Source organism: Pongo pygmaeus, chromosome 20 (genome assembly GCF_028885625.2).
Source record: "Pongo pygmaeus isolate AG05252 chromosome 20, NHGRI_mPonPyg2-v2.0_pri, whole genome shotgun sequence".
NCBI classification, from domain to species: domain Eukaryota; kingdom Metazoa; phylum Chordata; class Mammalia; order Primates; family Hominidae; genus Pongo; species Pongo pygmaeus.
In genome coordinates, this window is record NC_072393.2 from 17011788 (window position 1) to 17025678 (window position 13891).

The 13891-nt window shown below is 49.9% G+C and overlaps 1 protein-coding gene across 3 annotated transcripts in view; it reads right to left on the reverse strand.

Moving 5' to 3' along the window:
* MED26 (mediator complex subunit 26) overlaps positions 1–13891 on the reverse strand; it is a 55447-nt gene that overhangs the window by 23974 nt on the left and 17582 nt on the right. Inside the window, exon 1 of one of the 3 annotated variants that reach the window (XM_063658757.1) lies at positions 9941–10035. The exons of the other annotated variants lie outside the window; for them this stretch is intronic. The gene's annotated coding sequence lies outside the window, so the exon portion shown is untranslated. Of the gene's footprint in view, positions 1–9940; positions 10036–13891 lie in introns of those variants that run through there. 3 annotated transcript variants of the gene reach the window in all.

The window sequence follows — 13891 nt, forward strand, 5'->3', positions numbered from 1 at the left end:
GGGCCAACTTGCAGCAGTTCATATTCCAACCTCACAAGAAGACCACCACTCCATCACGAAGTCCTATATCTCACAGACCACGCCCACATGGTCAGAGGGTGACAGATGCCAGATGGTAACAGTGCCCCCAGGTTCATGAGAACACCAAGCCTGAGCCCGAGCATGTCTACCAGACAGGGCCAAGATGGTGGCAGAGCCTAGATCCTTCTCTAGGAACTCTGGGTTCTTCTAGGACACAGGTACAGTACAAAAGCTGTAGCCTGAGATGACAACCTCAGCTATCAATCCCATGTCCCTGTGCCCACCAGCACTGCCAGCTGACAACAATCTCAATTCAGAACAGCCTCAAAAGCAAGTTAAGTTTCCTCCGCTTCACAGGCAGTGCAGGACCCATTCAGGGCTCTCCTGCTACTGTTATATACCAGATCCCAGTATGACACATTCTCCGACATTCCCACTTTCCTAGTTTATTTCAGCAGCACCTCCTAAGGCAAGAAGTCAACTTACCACTGTTGTTTCACACCGCACTTCCTAAACAGGTAACATTTAAGGTTAGACAACAAAAACAACACACCAAGACAATCATGCCTGGGTGAGCATCAGGTTAAGCTTGTTTGCAAAGTTTGCCATCGGAAAATATGAAAGGAGGCACACACAAACACGGTCCTGAGTTCACCCTCTCTCTCCTGGTTCCCAGCAGCACACAGAGGTGCATCCGGCTCTGTGGGCTGCTTGGTGCAGCCTTCGTTTACCCTTTGTTCTCACCATATCAGAGCCAGCCACTTTCTAAGGCTGGTTTTTTGTTTGTTTGTTTTTGAGACAGGGTCTTACTCTGTCACCCAGTATGGGGCGCAGTGGCATGTGATCTCAGCTCACTGCAACCTCCGCGTCCCAGGCTCAAGCCATTTTCCCACCTCAGCCTCACAAGCAGCTGGGATTACAGGCATGCGCCACCTTGCCCAGCTAATTTTTTTGTATTTTTAGTAGAGACAGGGTTTCACCATGTGGGCCAGGCTGGCCTTGAACTCCTGACCTCAGGTGATTCGCTCAACTTGCCCTCCCAAAGTGCTGGGATTACAGGCGCAAGCCATTGTGCCCAGCCTCTAAAGCTGTTTTCAAATTACCTCCCTGGCTAGGTGCAGTGGCTCACGCCTGTAATCCCAGCACTCTGGGAGGCCAAGGCAGGTGGATCACCTGAGGTCAGGAATTCAAGAGCAGCCTGGCCAAGATGGTGAAACCCTGTGTCTACTAAAAATAAAAAAAAAAATTAGCCGGGCGAGGTGGTGCACATCTGTAATCCCAGCTACTCGGGAAGCTGACGCAGGAGAATGACTTGCACCCGGGAGGCGCAGGCTGCAGTGAGCTGAGATCACGCCATTGCACTCCAGCCGGGGCGACAGAGTAAGATTCCATCTCGGAAAAAAAAAAAAAAATTACCTCCCTGGAGCTTCCAGAGCCCAGGCTCACCCCACCCCCAGAAGGTCGGAACACAAGACTGCTCCTTGACTCAGTTCCCACTTGGGTTCTGGTGACATGATGGTGATGCCCTGGCCTGCCTCCCAGATGCACCCCATCATTCTCCTTAACCCAGCAGCACTTGCTGGTGGCATGAACTGCCCTACTTGGCATCCAGTACTGTTCCCTCCCAGCAACACAGCAAAAAAATCCACTGCTTTTGCTACAGTCGAGAAGTCGCGTCAACAACTGCTGTTCCCCTGCACACCCTCTGACAAGTCCCACCACCAGCACTGACAGTTCCAGTCCTGCCACCCCACAGGTCCACAGACCCCGGGCCACTGAAGACCTCACTTCTGACACTGGCGCATCAGGCCTACTGTGCCATACCCATCATCTGTAATAAGCTTTAGGACAAACTGTAAGGAAGAAAATGTGCTATGATGACATCAAATATGAGTTCACCGGCTGCTGAAAACCGGGAGAATGTTGCTGAAAAATTTAACGGCTACAATAAATAAAACAAAAGTAATAAAAAACACAGTACATGTACTGGGGAAACAACTGAAATCAAGTACCAAGTCCCACCAGTCAAACTTCTTGAGCTTCCCTGCCCCTCCCCGCTTGGGGACACATGTCCTCCACTGGACAGCTCCTGGAGGGCCTAATGTGTCCTGGCACTGGTGCAGTAGGAAGCCTGGGGGAGAGACTGCTGTCAGGCAGGGCTCCAGATGCCATCAAATCGTTTTGATTGCCCTTTCCATTTTTTTTCTACTTCACTCTTGTCTTAAGCAATTAATACCTGGACTTGGGCGATATTTCATGGGTTATACTTTTCCCTAGTACCCATGAAAATAAATGCATAGCTATCAAAATAGAACATGCTCACCTACAAGCCCATAAAGTCCTTTTCCACGGCAGGAAACATGGATCCTCTAACCCATATGCTTTGCTTTATCAGCAGCCCCTTCAAATCACAGATAAGCTGCAGACTCTGGCCATCCTAAACAAATGCCACGCCTCTCACAAACACAGAGTAAATGTGATGTGTGGTGTCTCTGGACCTGCAGGTAGCAGATGTGCAGGACCCAGGAACAGCTGCAGGGAAGAGCCCATCCAAGCTCCCTTAAATACTAGCTTTTGTCACCCAGAATCCCATATTAAAAGGGGGTGATATTTGGTGAGAGAGGCCAGGAAAGAAGCCCTAAGGCTCTGATGCATTCCGGCCCTCTGACTCCTGATCACCCTCACTGCTGCGCCCCCTCCCCCCAGGAGCAGCCCAGGCTTAGCAGATTCCCTCAGGAACCCCAATTCCAGCCCCTGCCAAACTGCTCCCCTACCCTGCTGGCCTCAGGCTGGAACTGGGGTTCCTCTGTAGCACCCTGCAGCGCAGCTGGGCAAGGCACTTCTCTGCACCACAGGACACACCTGTACAGGGGACTGTGCCATTGAGCCCACAGGTGCTCTGAGGACAGGAGACAGGCTATGTGCAAAGCATCTGCCCTGGGGCCTGACGTAGAGGTCTCACCACCAAAGGGCACTAACCACTTGCCACAGAAGCCTCAAAAGTTAGACCCAGATGGATGCAAATTCTACCCTCTGCCCCTCTTGGCGCCTGAGATGGGGTGAGGACACACTCTCCAAGCACCCACCTGTGAGAAGGGGGACAGGCAGTCAACAGGCTGCCAGCCCAGGCCCAGGCCCAGGCCCACCAGGAGCCCAGGAGCACCTCCCTGGCTGTGGTGCACCCTCCCTAGGTCCCCCCCTCCTCCCCCTGGGCCCTCCTGCCACAGGTCCCTGCAGCAGCCCCCTCCTGCTCTGCACAGCCTTGCATGGGCTCTACTTCCACTTCCCCTTGGCACAGCCCTGGAATTGCGCCAGGCTGAGGAAAGGAGAGCAGATACCACCCCCTCTAGTGATGCATCAACACTGATCAATGACTGGGTCCCCTGGCCCCGAAGCTGGATCTGGCCTCAAAATCCACTTTTACTTGGAGCTTCACTGATCGTTGGGGTGCAGGGGGCCTGCCCTCTCCTTTTCAGGTATGCCCAGCAATCCCCCTATCCAACTGCACATCTGCTAATACTGCCAGAATTTGACAACCCTGCCTCTCCCCACAGACCCCAGAGGCCCTGTGAGAAAGCCTCAGCCTCACTTTCTAAGCCCCTATCAGCTCCCTGGGTTCTCAGCCTCCTGCCGGTGGCCTCCAAGACTGCCTTGAACTGCACCTCCCCCACTGACCCCAAGCGTAAGATGAGGCCTCTGGGATTCTCCTCCCCAACCTGTTCCTCCCAAAGAGGAATCCCACAGGCCCTCCTGCTTGCTGTAGGAGCTCTGCTGAAGATGGACTAGGAAGAGCTGGTTCTTCACAGCCTCAGTGAGGCCGATCAGGCACTATTTTATTTATTAAGAAATTCGTGGCCGGGAGCAGTGGCTGACACCTGTAATCCCAACACTTTGGGAGGCCAGGCGGGTGGATCACTTGAGGCCAGGAGTTCAAGGCCAGCCAGGCCAACATGGCAAAACCCTGCCTCTATTAAAAACACAAAAATTAGCCAGGTGTGGTGGCGCACGCCCGTAGACACAGCTACTGGGGAGGCTGAGGCACAAAAATTGAACCCAGGAGGTTAAGGCCAGTAGTGAGCTGAGACTGTGCTACTGCACTCCAGCCCTTTTATAAGCAGCTAAGGCACAGAGAGGTCAGCTAATCTACCTGAGGTCACACAACTGGGTTTGGGGCCCAGGCAGCCTGGTTACAAGCACTGACTTATTATTTATTTATTTTTTTTGAGGTGGAGTTTCACTCGTTTCCCAGGCTGGAGTGCAATGGCATGAACTTGGCTCACCACAACCTCTGCTTCCCGGATTCAAGCGATTCTCCTGCCTCAGCCTCCCGAGTAGCTGGGATTACAGGCATGCGCCACCATGCCCAGCTGATTTTGTATTTTTAGTAGAGACAGGGTTTCTCCATGTTGGTCAGGCTGGTCTCAAACTCCCAACCTCACGTTATCTGTCCACCTTGGCCTCCCAAAGTGTTGGGATTACAGGTGTGTGCCACCGCTCCCGGCCTAAGTACTGGCACTCTCAGCTGCCACTCACAGCAACACACAGCTAAAGCACGCCTGTGGCCTTGAAGGTGCTCCTGGCCTGGCTGGGCAAGCAGACATGTGATGAGAGAGCTTCAAAGTGTGTAGCAGGCAGGGCTGTGACACTCAGGATGCTCTGGGGCCCCTAGGAGGGTGACAGAGGGAGTCTGTGAGGACACCTGGAGAGTAAGCAGGAGTCCTCTGGGCAAGCTGGGGAGGCAAGGATCCAGGAGCAGCACAAGTAAAGGGCTGGGCACAGAGCAGCGCAGCATGTGCAGAGTGCCAGACAAGGTGGTGACACCTCCCGGCAGGCCATCCTGGGCCATGCTCAGCTCAGGGAGTGACAGGGTCAGACTGTCGTTTTAAATAGCTCATTCTGCTATGCAGAAGCAAACACACAGCTGAAGCAGGAAGACAGTTCTGTGGGTGCTGGCCAGCCTCAGGGAGCGACATGGTAAGGGGCAGGAAGGGACGTGGCTGTGGGAAGGAGCGGGGCTGAGAGACGGAGGACTCAAGGCAGGCCGGGAAGCCCACCACTCGGCTGTGTGCCTGCAGGGGTGTCAGGGGATGGATGGGGGGATACCTGTAGCCAGACACCAGGGAGCCGCCGTCAGCCTGTCCTACTGACGTGCACCTGCTGGTTCATTCATTCCCTATGGAAAGTTCTGAACACAGACTTCCGGCAGATCACGCTGTACCCATTCTGGGACACCAGTACATCACTGACCATGAGGGAAAAAATGGTGCCGACTGGAAGACACAGCTTCTCCTCAAAGACACAGAAATGCGACTGAAATGGGCATGTCGTTCCTTCTCACAGCAACCCTGAGCACTTGGAGGTAGGTCCAGGCAGAAGGTCTTCCTCACACCCTGCACACAGCCTGGAACCATAAGCCATCCCCACTACCCTCTCCCCTCAACCGTCATGAATGGGACCCTGAATGCCACACCCCTACCACCTTTCTAAACTTAACTCAGAAACAACCGCTACGGGCAATTCCACTTCTGGGTATGTACCCAAAAGAACCGAAAGCAGGGACGTGGACAGACATTTACAAACCCATGTCCACAGCAGCATTATTTCCCATGGCTACAACATGGTGGATACAACTCAAGTGTCCAGGAACAGATGAATGAATAAGCCAAGTGTGATATATCTAAACAACAGGACAGTATTTCAGCCTTAAAAAGGAAGGGAATCCTGACACATGCCAACAACACAGATGAGGACTGAAGACATTATGCTGAGGGAAAGAAGCCAGTCGCACAAACTCTGCACAATTCCACTCATACTCAGTAGTCAAAATCAGAGAGGTGGAAAGTTGAACAGTACGTGCGCCCAGGGCTCCGGAAGGGAAGGGACGTGAGTGTTGAATGGGAACAGAGCTGGGTTTTGCAAGATGAAGAGTCCTGGAGACAGATGGTGATCATGACCACACAACCATGTGAGTGTGTAAGACCACTGAACCGTTCAGGTAAAAACAGCTAAGATGGTTAAGTTTTATGGGATGTATATTTTACAATTAAAAACAAAAACAAAAACACCGGCGGGACCCTGGCAGAGCCCCTGCTGCCTAAGTTCCTAAGAGGTCCTCCTGCCAGGACCACTCTCCCTCAGGCATCTTTTAGGTGGTTCCTGGGCCCTCTGCTCCTCCTGCACAGGCCACTGAGGCTAACGGGAGTCTCATGTGTAAATAAATGGACAGGGCAGCCAAAGAAGAGAGGAGCTGGGCTTGGAACTGAGACCAGGAAAACCTCCTGAGGCTGTGGAGCAAGTTGTATTTCCAAGATAAGCATGAACATCGCTCCCTTGTGGACTCTGGGAGGGATCAGATGGCCATGTGGGAGAACTTGCAAGGCACATAGTCAAGTGCCAGCCAGCTGGAGGTGGGTCTCGATCTGTGCAATGGGGAGCATGGAAACCATCACCTCTAGGGCCACTGTTAAATCATGAGTGCTCATGAGTGCTTGAGGGCTTTTCTAAAAAAAATTCTTCCCTTCTTTTCCTCTTAACTTCCCACACTATGCTGATATATCAAGGGCCTTTCTGAATGCTAATACCACATCTGCAGGAGCTATGGGAAGATCCTGGGGAACGGACCTCAGCCCCCGAGCCGCAGTCTCCCCATCAGTCAATAGCAGGGCCCCAGCACTGCCTATCTTGGTATGTGGGGGACAGATGTAAACAGGTACTCTCCCCTAGGCTCAGTCTGGCAGGCCTCTTGGAGCCCACACACCCAACCTCAGCTGTTCAAGTAAAGCAATGGGGGACCAGGGGAGCTAGGGCATCAGGGAAGGGTCTCTGGCTCCGTAAGGCTCCAGGCCGTGGTGAGAGGACCCCGAGGTTGGAATGCACATCCTGTGAGTACAGGCTCTGGGCAGAGCCACGGAAGAGGTACCCATGGAAAGGTGCCTCTGCTTGCAAGGGGCACCCACAGAAGATTCCCCTCCATTATCTGCCACTGTGAAAACTACTTTCACTGCCTGGCAGACCTAAGCACAAGTAGAGGCTCCCCTGGGTGCACAGGGAGACATTCACATGAATATCTGCAAAATACCGTTTCATTAGCAAACTCTGGAAGCCAGTTCCATGACCATGAAGCGGCTTCTAGCAGGGAATGCTATGCTGCAGTTAAAGGAGTGAGCTAGACCCACGTGTAACCAAGCTCAGAAAGCTGGGACACACTGTGGAGGGAGGTGAGCTAGGTGTAGAGTGACTGCCCTGTGTGCCAGAACTGACTGAAAAGCCACATGCGCAGTATGGCCCAGTGCTCTGGGCTGTGCCTGCACAGCGCAGGAAAATGGACTCTACACTAGTGACATGGGTCCTCTCCAGAGGGAAAGAACAACTGCATCAGGGACAGGGGTCAAAGGGGGCCTTTAGCTCTAACTCAAACATTTTACTTTTTTAAAGGAAGATGTATTTATTGCTTGTGTACTGAAAAGTCAGTGAGAAAAAAGGGAAAAGAAACATACTAAGGAGAACGATTAAGCTCAGGAACGCCCAGGAGTGCAGGGCCATGCCTGGATGTGCAGGCTGAGGCTGGGTCCCAGGACGCTTCAAAGACCATGACCCACCTAGATTCCATTCTGCACGGGGAAGGCTGGTTCTAAGGACTGTACACAAGGATATCAGAGACAACGGGTTGCAGAAGGCCACCTTACGCCAGGTTTGCTGGGTGACACCTGTTACTCACTGTCATTCTTAATAGCACCTCATTCATCTGAAAAGTGTCCTGGTCTGGATAAGATGCACAGTCACCCTAGCTACAGGGGGCAGGGAGTGGCTCACAGCGATTGTGCCACCCCTACCCCTGGGAGTCGGCCCAAGGTGACACATGCCCACACAGCTAGGTTGGGGACCACAAAAATATGTGTCTGTCCCAAGCCTCTGTGAGCCTCATCTGTTCATACGGGTGCTGTTACTCCATTTTCCCACCACGGGTAAGAAAATCAGTACCTACCTGCAGTACTCAATGGCACCCACCAGCAGTGCCAATGTGGTGCCGATAGCGGGGTGAACTGGGGATTGGTAGTAGCCCCTCAGTCGGGGGAGGGAGAACTTTTTAAGTTACGGAAATATTCTACACCTCAACTGGAGTAGTTACACGGGTATACGAATTTGTCAAAAATGCATCAAAACGTAGCATAGAGCTAAATAAAAAGACAAATGTGAAAGCAAGACAGACATAACTGTTTAATGAGGGACTTCCACTGCCAAATGTACACCTGAAATAGGCACATTGTACTGTATGTAAATTAGACCTCACTAAAGGCAGTTTTTAAATTGTTGGAGGTAGAATCAGAAAGACAGCTGAGAGGAAAGTCCCTATGTACGGTTTTTAATGCCTGGAGTTTGAGACACCAGTGTGGGCAGGACACTGATGAGGCCAAAGGGGGTCCTCAGACTGAGATGAGAACTGAAGGCCATGAGTGACCAGGTGAATGAACAACACCCATGGAAAGGGGAAATGGATAGAACACAGAGACAGTGGCAGCAGCACCTGGGGCCACCATCCACCTGAGGCAGGTAGGGTTGGCCAGGCTGCCCCACTCACTGTACACACACAGTCAGAGAGAGCAGCAAGAAAGGGGACAGGCACAGGACGCCCTGCCAGGAGCAGTGTTTCTGCATTGTCCCAGCCAGGCGGCACTAGAGGAAAGGAGAGGAGAGGCTCGGGTGAACAGGGTGGGAGACATGGCTTGGTGAAGGCATAGGGGAACAAGGAGGCAGGCGGGAGATGCTGGGCAAGGAGGGGACTGTCAAGCAGACTCCATGGCACTGGGAGGAAGAGGCTTGAGCATTCATCCTGTAAATGGATGACCCTTGGAAATGAATAGCTGAGGCTGCATGGCACCCTGCCAGTCACAAAGTACTTTTTCAAAGTTGTCTTCCTATCGAACTTCTGGTTACAAAGAGCCAAAGCTCTACATCAGTGTGTGCGGATATTCGTGCATGGCAAATCTGTCATCCAGACAGGCCAGTTTTCCCCTTCCTCCTTCACTCAAAACTCAGGCCTGGCAAGGGATAGAGCATCCGATCACTACCACACCAGACAGCCAGACAGAGCCAACCTGTAGCTCCACCCCGCCCTTAGCGGGTCATCTGGAATCCACATGCCTGGGCCCACCGCAGCAGGTGAGGTCAGGAGACAGGCCCTGTGGCCAGCAGGAGAGGCTGCCGTGACTCTTGAATCTCAGGAGACTGTATGGCCCCATAAATGAGGCCAGCACAGTCAGCACAAAGCAGCCTGAAGACACAATGGGGCCTGGTGTGGTGACTCATGCCTGTAATCCCAACACTTTGGGAGGCTGAGGTGGGCGGATCACCTGAGGTCGGGAGTTCGAGACCAGCCTGGCCAACATGGTGAAACCCCCATCTCTACTAAAAATACAAAAATAAGCTGGGTGTGGTGGCGCATGCCTGTAATCCCAGCTACTCAAGAGGATGAGGCAGAATTGCTTGAACCCGGGAGGCAGAGGTTGCAGTGAGCCAAGATCATGCCAATGCACTCCAGCCTGGGTGACAGAGCGAGACTGTCTCAAAAAAAATAAAAATAAAATAAAAATAAAAACAAAAACAAAAGACACAATGAGGGAGGGTTTCCATTTTTTGGAGGGGAGCGGGGGATAAGAAGCAAATGTGGCATTAGCCATGCTGAAACCTAGAGAGATTTTTGATGGCCCAGTGATGAAGTCAGCAACAGTGACTGCCACCATCTGGGAGGGGAGCAGGCTGAGACAGGGCTGCTCATTTCCCAGGGGAGGGGTGCCTGGCACACACCAAGAAGCAATGTTGGTGTCTGGCATCAGGAGCACCTTTGTAGGTTTGGTGGGAACCCAAACCCACCTGGGATGCACAATGGAACTGCTGCAGACACGAGAATGCATTCAGTCACCTTTTCACAGACAGGCTCTCCCTGTGTTGGTCAGTCTGGTCTCAAACTTCTGGGCTGAAATGATCCTCTTGTCTCAGACTCCCAAAGTGTCAGGATTACAAGTGTGAACCACTGTATCTGGTCTCAGCTGCTATTTATCTCCTGGAAAAATAAGAACGTTGGCCAGGCACGATGGCATACACCTGTAATCCCAGCTAATCAGGCAACTGAGGTGGGAGGATCGCTTGAAGCCAGGAGTTTAAGACCAGCATGGGCAACATAGTGAGACCCTGTTTCTAAAAAATAAATAGATAAATAAAAATAAAAATTTAAAAATTAAAAAGTTAGCCGGGTGTGGTGGCATATACCTGTAGTCCCAGCTACTCAGGATGCTGAAGTGGGAGGATCACTTGAGCCCAGAAATCCGAGGCTACAATGATCTATGGCCATGCCATTGCACTCATGCCTGGGTGACAGAGACTGTCTCCTTTTGTTTAAAAAAAAAAAAAAAAAAAAAAAAAAAGGAGCATGTCCATATTGTGCGCCTTGTGTCTTCTGAAGAGGAACTCAGCGAGCAGACAGAGGGCTCACATTCATGTTGGGGAAGGCAGGCAACAGACAAGACCATAGCCACACTAAAAGCCATTAAGAAAATAAACAGTGTGATTGATGTGAGTCGAAGGCTTCCCTCACAACCACTGGGCCAGATGAGGTGGTCACTTCAGCCCCGGAGCCCTCAGAGAACCCGGGGGAGGTGATAAATCTGGAGCAAGAAGCAGTGCAAGCTTGTCCAACCCATGGCCCTCGGGCCACATGCAGCCCAACACAAATTCGTAAACTTTCTTAAAACATTATGAGATTTTTTTTTAAGCTCATCGGCTATCGTCAGTGTTAGTGTATTTTGTGTGCAGCCCAAGACAATTCTTCTTCCAATGTGGCTCAGAGAAGCCAAAAGATTGGACACCCCGATCTAGAGCAAGTTGCATGATGACCCCGCCTCCCCTTCAGGGCAGCTGGCTCCTCGTGAGCCAATGAGGAGTGCTAGACAGGGCCAATGGGAAACTACGATCATGAGAACTGTCCCAGCAGCCAGCTGCAAAGGCGCAGACACCATCTGGACAAGGAACCTGTCTGTGGCCTGAAGCCTGGCAAGCAGGCCAAGGGGGCACCAGGGCCCTGGTGGGCAAGGCTCCAGGCCCAGGCCAGATCTCCGTCTGCACACATTCCAATACATCTCCTCTTCTGGGGCCGCGAGCCTTTGGCATCCAAGCCAGCTAAGGGGCAGGGACTCTACCCAGGTGTGTGCTGGAGCCTGCTCACGCCAGCCTTACTGAGAGAGCAGGCCCGTGGTGACACTTTCAGGAATCAAAGGAGCCATTACTAACAATTACATTATATAAGCTTACAATAAGTTGTGATAAGAACAAAGGAGGAAGTTTTCAGTACTGTGTACTCAAAACTCATCACTTCCTACTTATTTTACCAAACTTAGTACTATCTAGGTTTCTGAGGTTATTCATGACTACTGTATGGGCATGGAGGACATGGTGTGCTACTGAGTCTCTTTCCCAACCTCACATTCAGTGACCTCATGTTAGTGGCTTGAAGCCAGCCATGGTGAGAGTATTTCCACCACGGAAATCAGTAAACACTATAAATCAGGGCTTGATTTCATGGGCTCCAAACTAGAAATATGCAATCTCCTGGGCCATTCCATAACACTGTCTGTTTTTGTAAATAAAGGTTTTACTTTTTTCATTTTACATGTTGTTTATTGAGGTAAAATTCACGTTGACATAAATTAACCACATCAAGTTTTACTGGAACACAGTCACGCTCATTCACTCACATACTGTCTCTGGCTGCTTTTGTGCTACAAAGATAGCAGTACAACAGAGACTCTACAGCCATATGGCCTGCAAAGATGAAAATATTTACTATCTGGCCCTTTACAAAAAGTTAGCCAACTCCTGGGGTTTAGACTTAAGAAACTGATGGAGAAAATGTTAATAATGCAATTAAACTTAAAAAGCGTGTCATGCCTGAAGTCATTACATTGGGAACAGGACAATTGAGAAAATATTCTTATAGTACAAGTATTTGAAAACTATTAACTAATTCAGCAAAGACATCACTTGACTCATTAACACAAAGATATCGACCAGGCTGGTGCAGTGGCTCACGCCTGTGATCCCAGCACTTTGGGAAGCTGAGGCGGGTGGGTCACTTGAGGCCAGGAGTTCAAGACCAGACTGGCCAAAATGCAGAAACCCCATCTCTACTAAAAATACGAAAATTAGCTGGGTATGGTGGTGCACACCTGTAGTTGCAGCTGCTTAGGGGGCGGCATGAGAATCACTTGAATCCAGGAGGTGGAGGTTGCAGCAAGCGGAGATTGCACCACCACACTCCAGTCTGGGTGACAGAGCGAGATTCTGTCTCAAATTTAAAAAAAAAAAAAAAAAAAAAAAAGAATAAAGATATCAACCAAAGTCATGTCAAAACCAATCAGAAGCTGATACAAAAGCTCAGCAAAAATCAACACAAGCAGCTGGTGAGAAGCAATTGGCTATATGGAACTGACAATAGTGTTGTATATTTCATTATTATTTGCAAATTATGTGCCACCCATCCTTTATACTAGTAAAACTCATAAACTTACATGCATATTTACATATGTATATATATGGATTTTTTTTCTTTTTCCTGAAAGCTGGTTGTCAAATTTTCACCAGCACACCACCGTCTATACCTTAGTATATGCCTTATGTAAATTAGAGCTTCATTATTTTGAAGTGCTTGAAATAGAGTCTGAATGAAACTAAAGTCCATTTGCATTACTGTATTTTAACATTACATATAAATGAAAAGATTAAAGAATCTGGATTTTTTAGAAATGCCAACTCATAGATTTTTCAATGTTTACTAAAAAAAAAATGCTTCCAAGTTTTATCACCTTCTTGTGCAAACAAAATTTCTTCACAACAATTATCAAAGTCAAACAAAACAGAAACAAAAACAAAACCCACACTCTAACATATAAAAGTTATGTTCTTGGACACAAGCACTCTTAAAAAAAAAAAAAAAAAGGCAATGTTATTTCAGTAATGTTATTCAAGCCGGATGCGGTCGCTCACACATGTAATCCCAACCCTTTGGGAGGCCAAGGCGGCCAGGAGTTCAAGACCAGCCTGGGCAACACAGTGAGACCGTCTCTATAAAAAATACAAAAATTAGTGAGGTGTGGTGGCTAGCACTTGTAGTTCCAGCTACTTGGGAGGCTGAGGCAGGAGGATCCCTTGAGCCCAGTAGCTCAAGGCTGTAGTGAGCTATGATTACTCTATTGCACTCCAGCCTGGACAACTAAAGTTTTTAGAGCAAGACTCTGTCTCTAAAAAATAATAATAATAAGCAAGACCTTGCCTCTAAAAATAATAATAAACATAATGTTATTCAACACAAGTTCGGTATTAACTATGTTCCCTAACACCCTGTATTTTATTTTCCTTATAATTTCTTCGAGACTGAGTTTTGCTCTTGTTGCCCAGGCTGGAGTGCAATGGTGTGATCTCGGCTCACCACAACCTCCGCCTCCCAGGTTCAAGCGATTCTCCTGCCTCAGCCTCCCGGTAGCTGGAATTACAAGCATGCGCCACCACGCCCAACTAATTTTGTATTTTTAGTAGAGATGGGGTTTCTCCATGTTGGTCAGGCTGGTCTCAAATTCCCGAACACAGGTGATCCGCCTGCCTCAGCCTCCCAAAGTGCTGGGATTACAGGTTACAGGTGTAAGCCACCATCCTTATAATTTCTATGGTAGAAACAGTACATGCACTTTCCCCTAGTCTCGCCTCCAAATTACCCACTGCACCCTGTGGATGCCACTGTTTCCTATGTGTGCCATGACATGGAAGGCTGAAAGCAGTGTGACAGCAGGAGGGCATGGGCTCTATATAATGGGTGGCCAAGAGA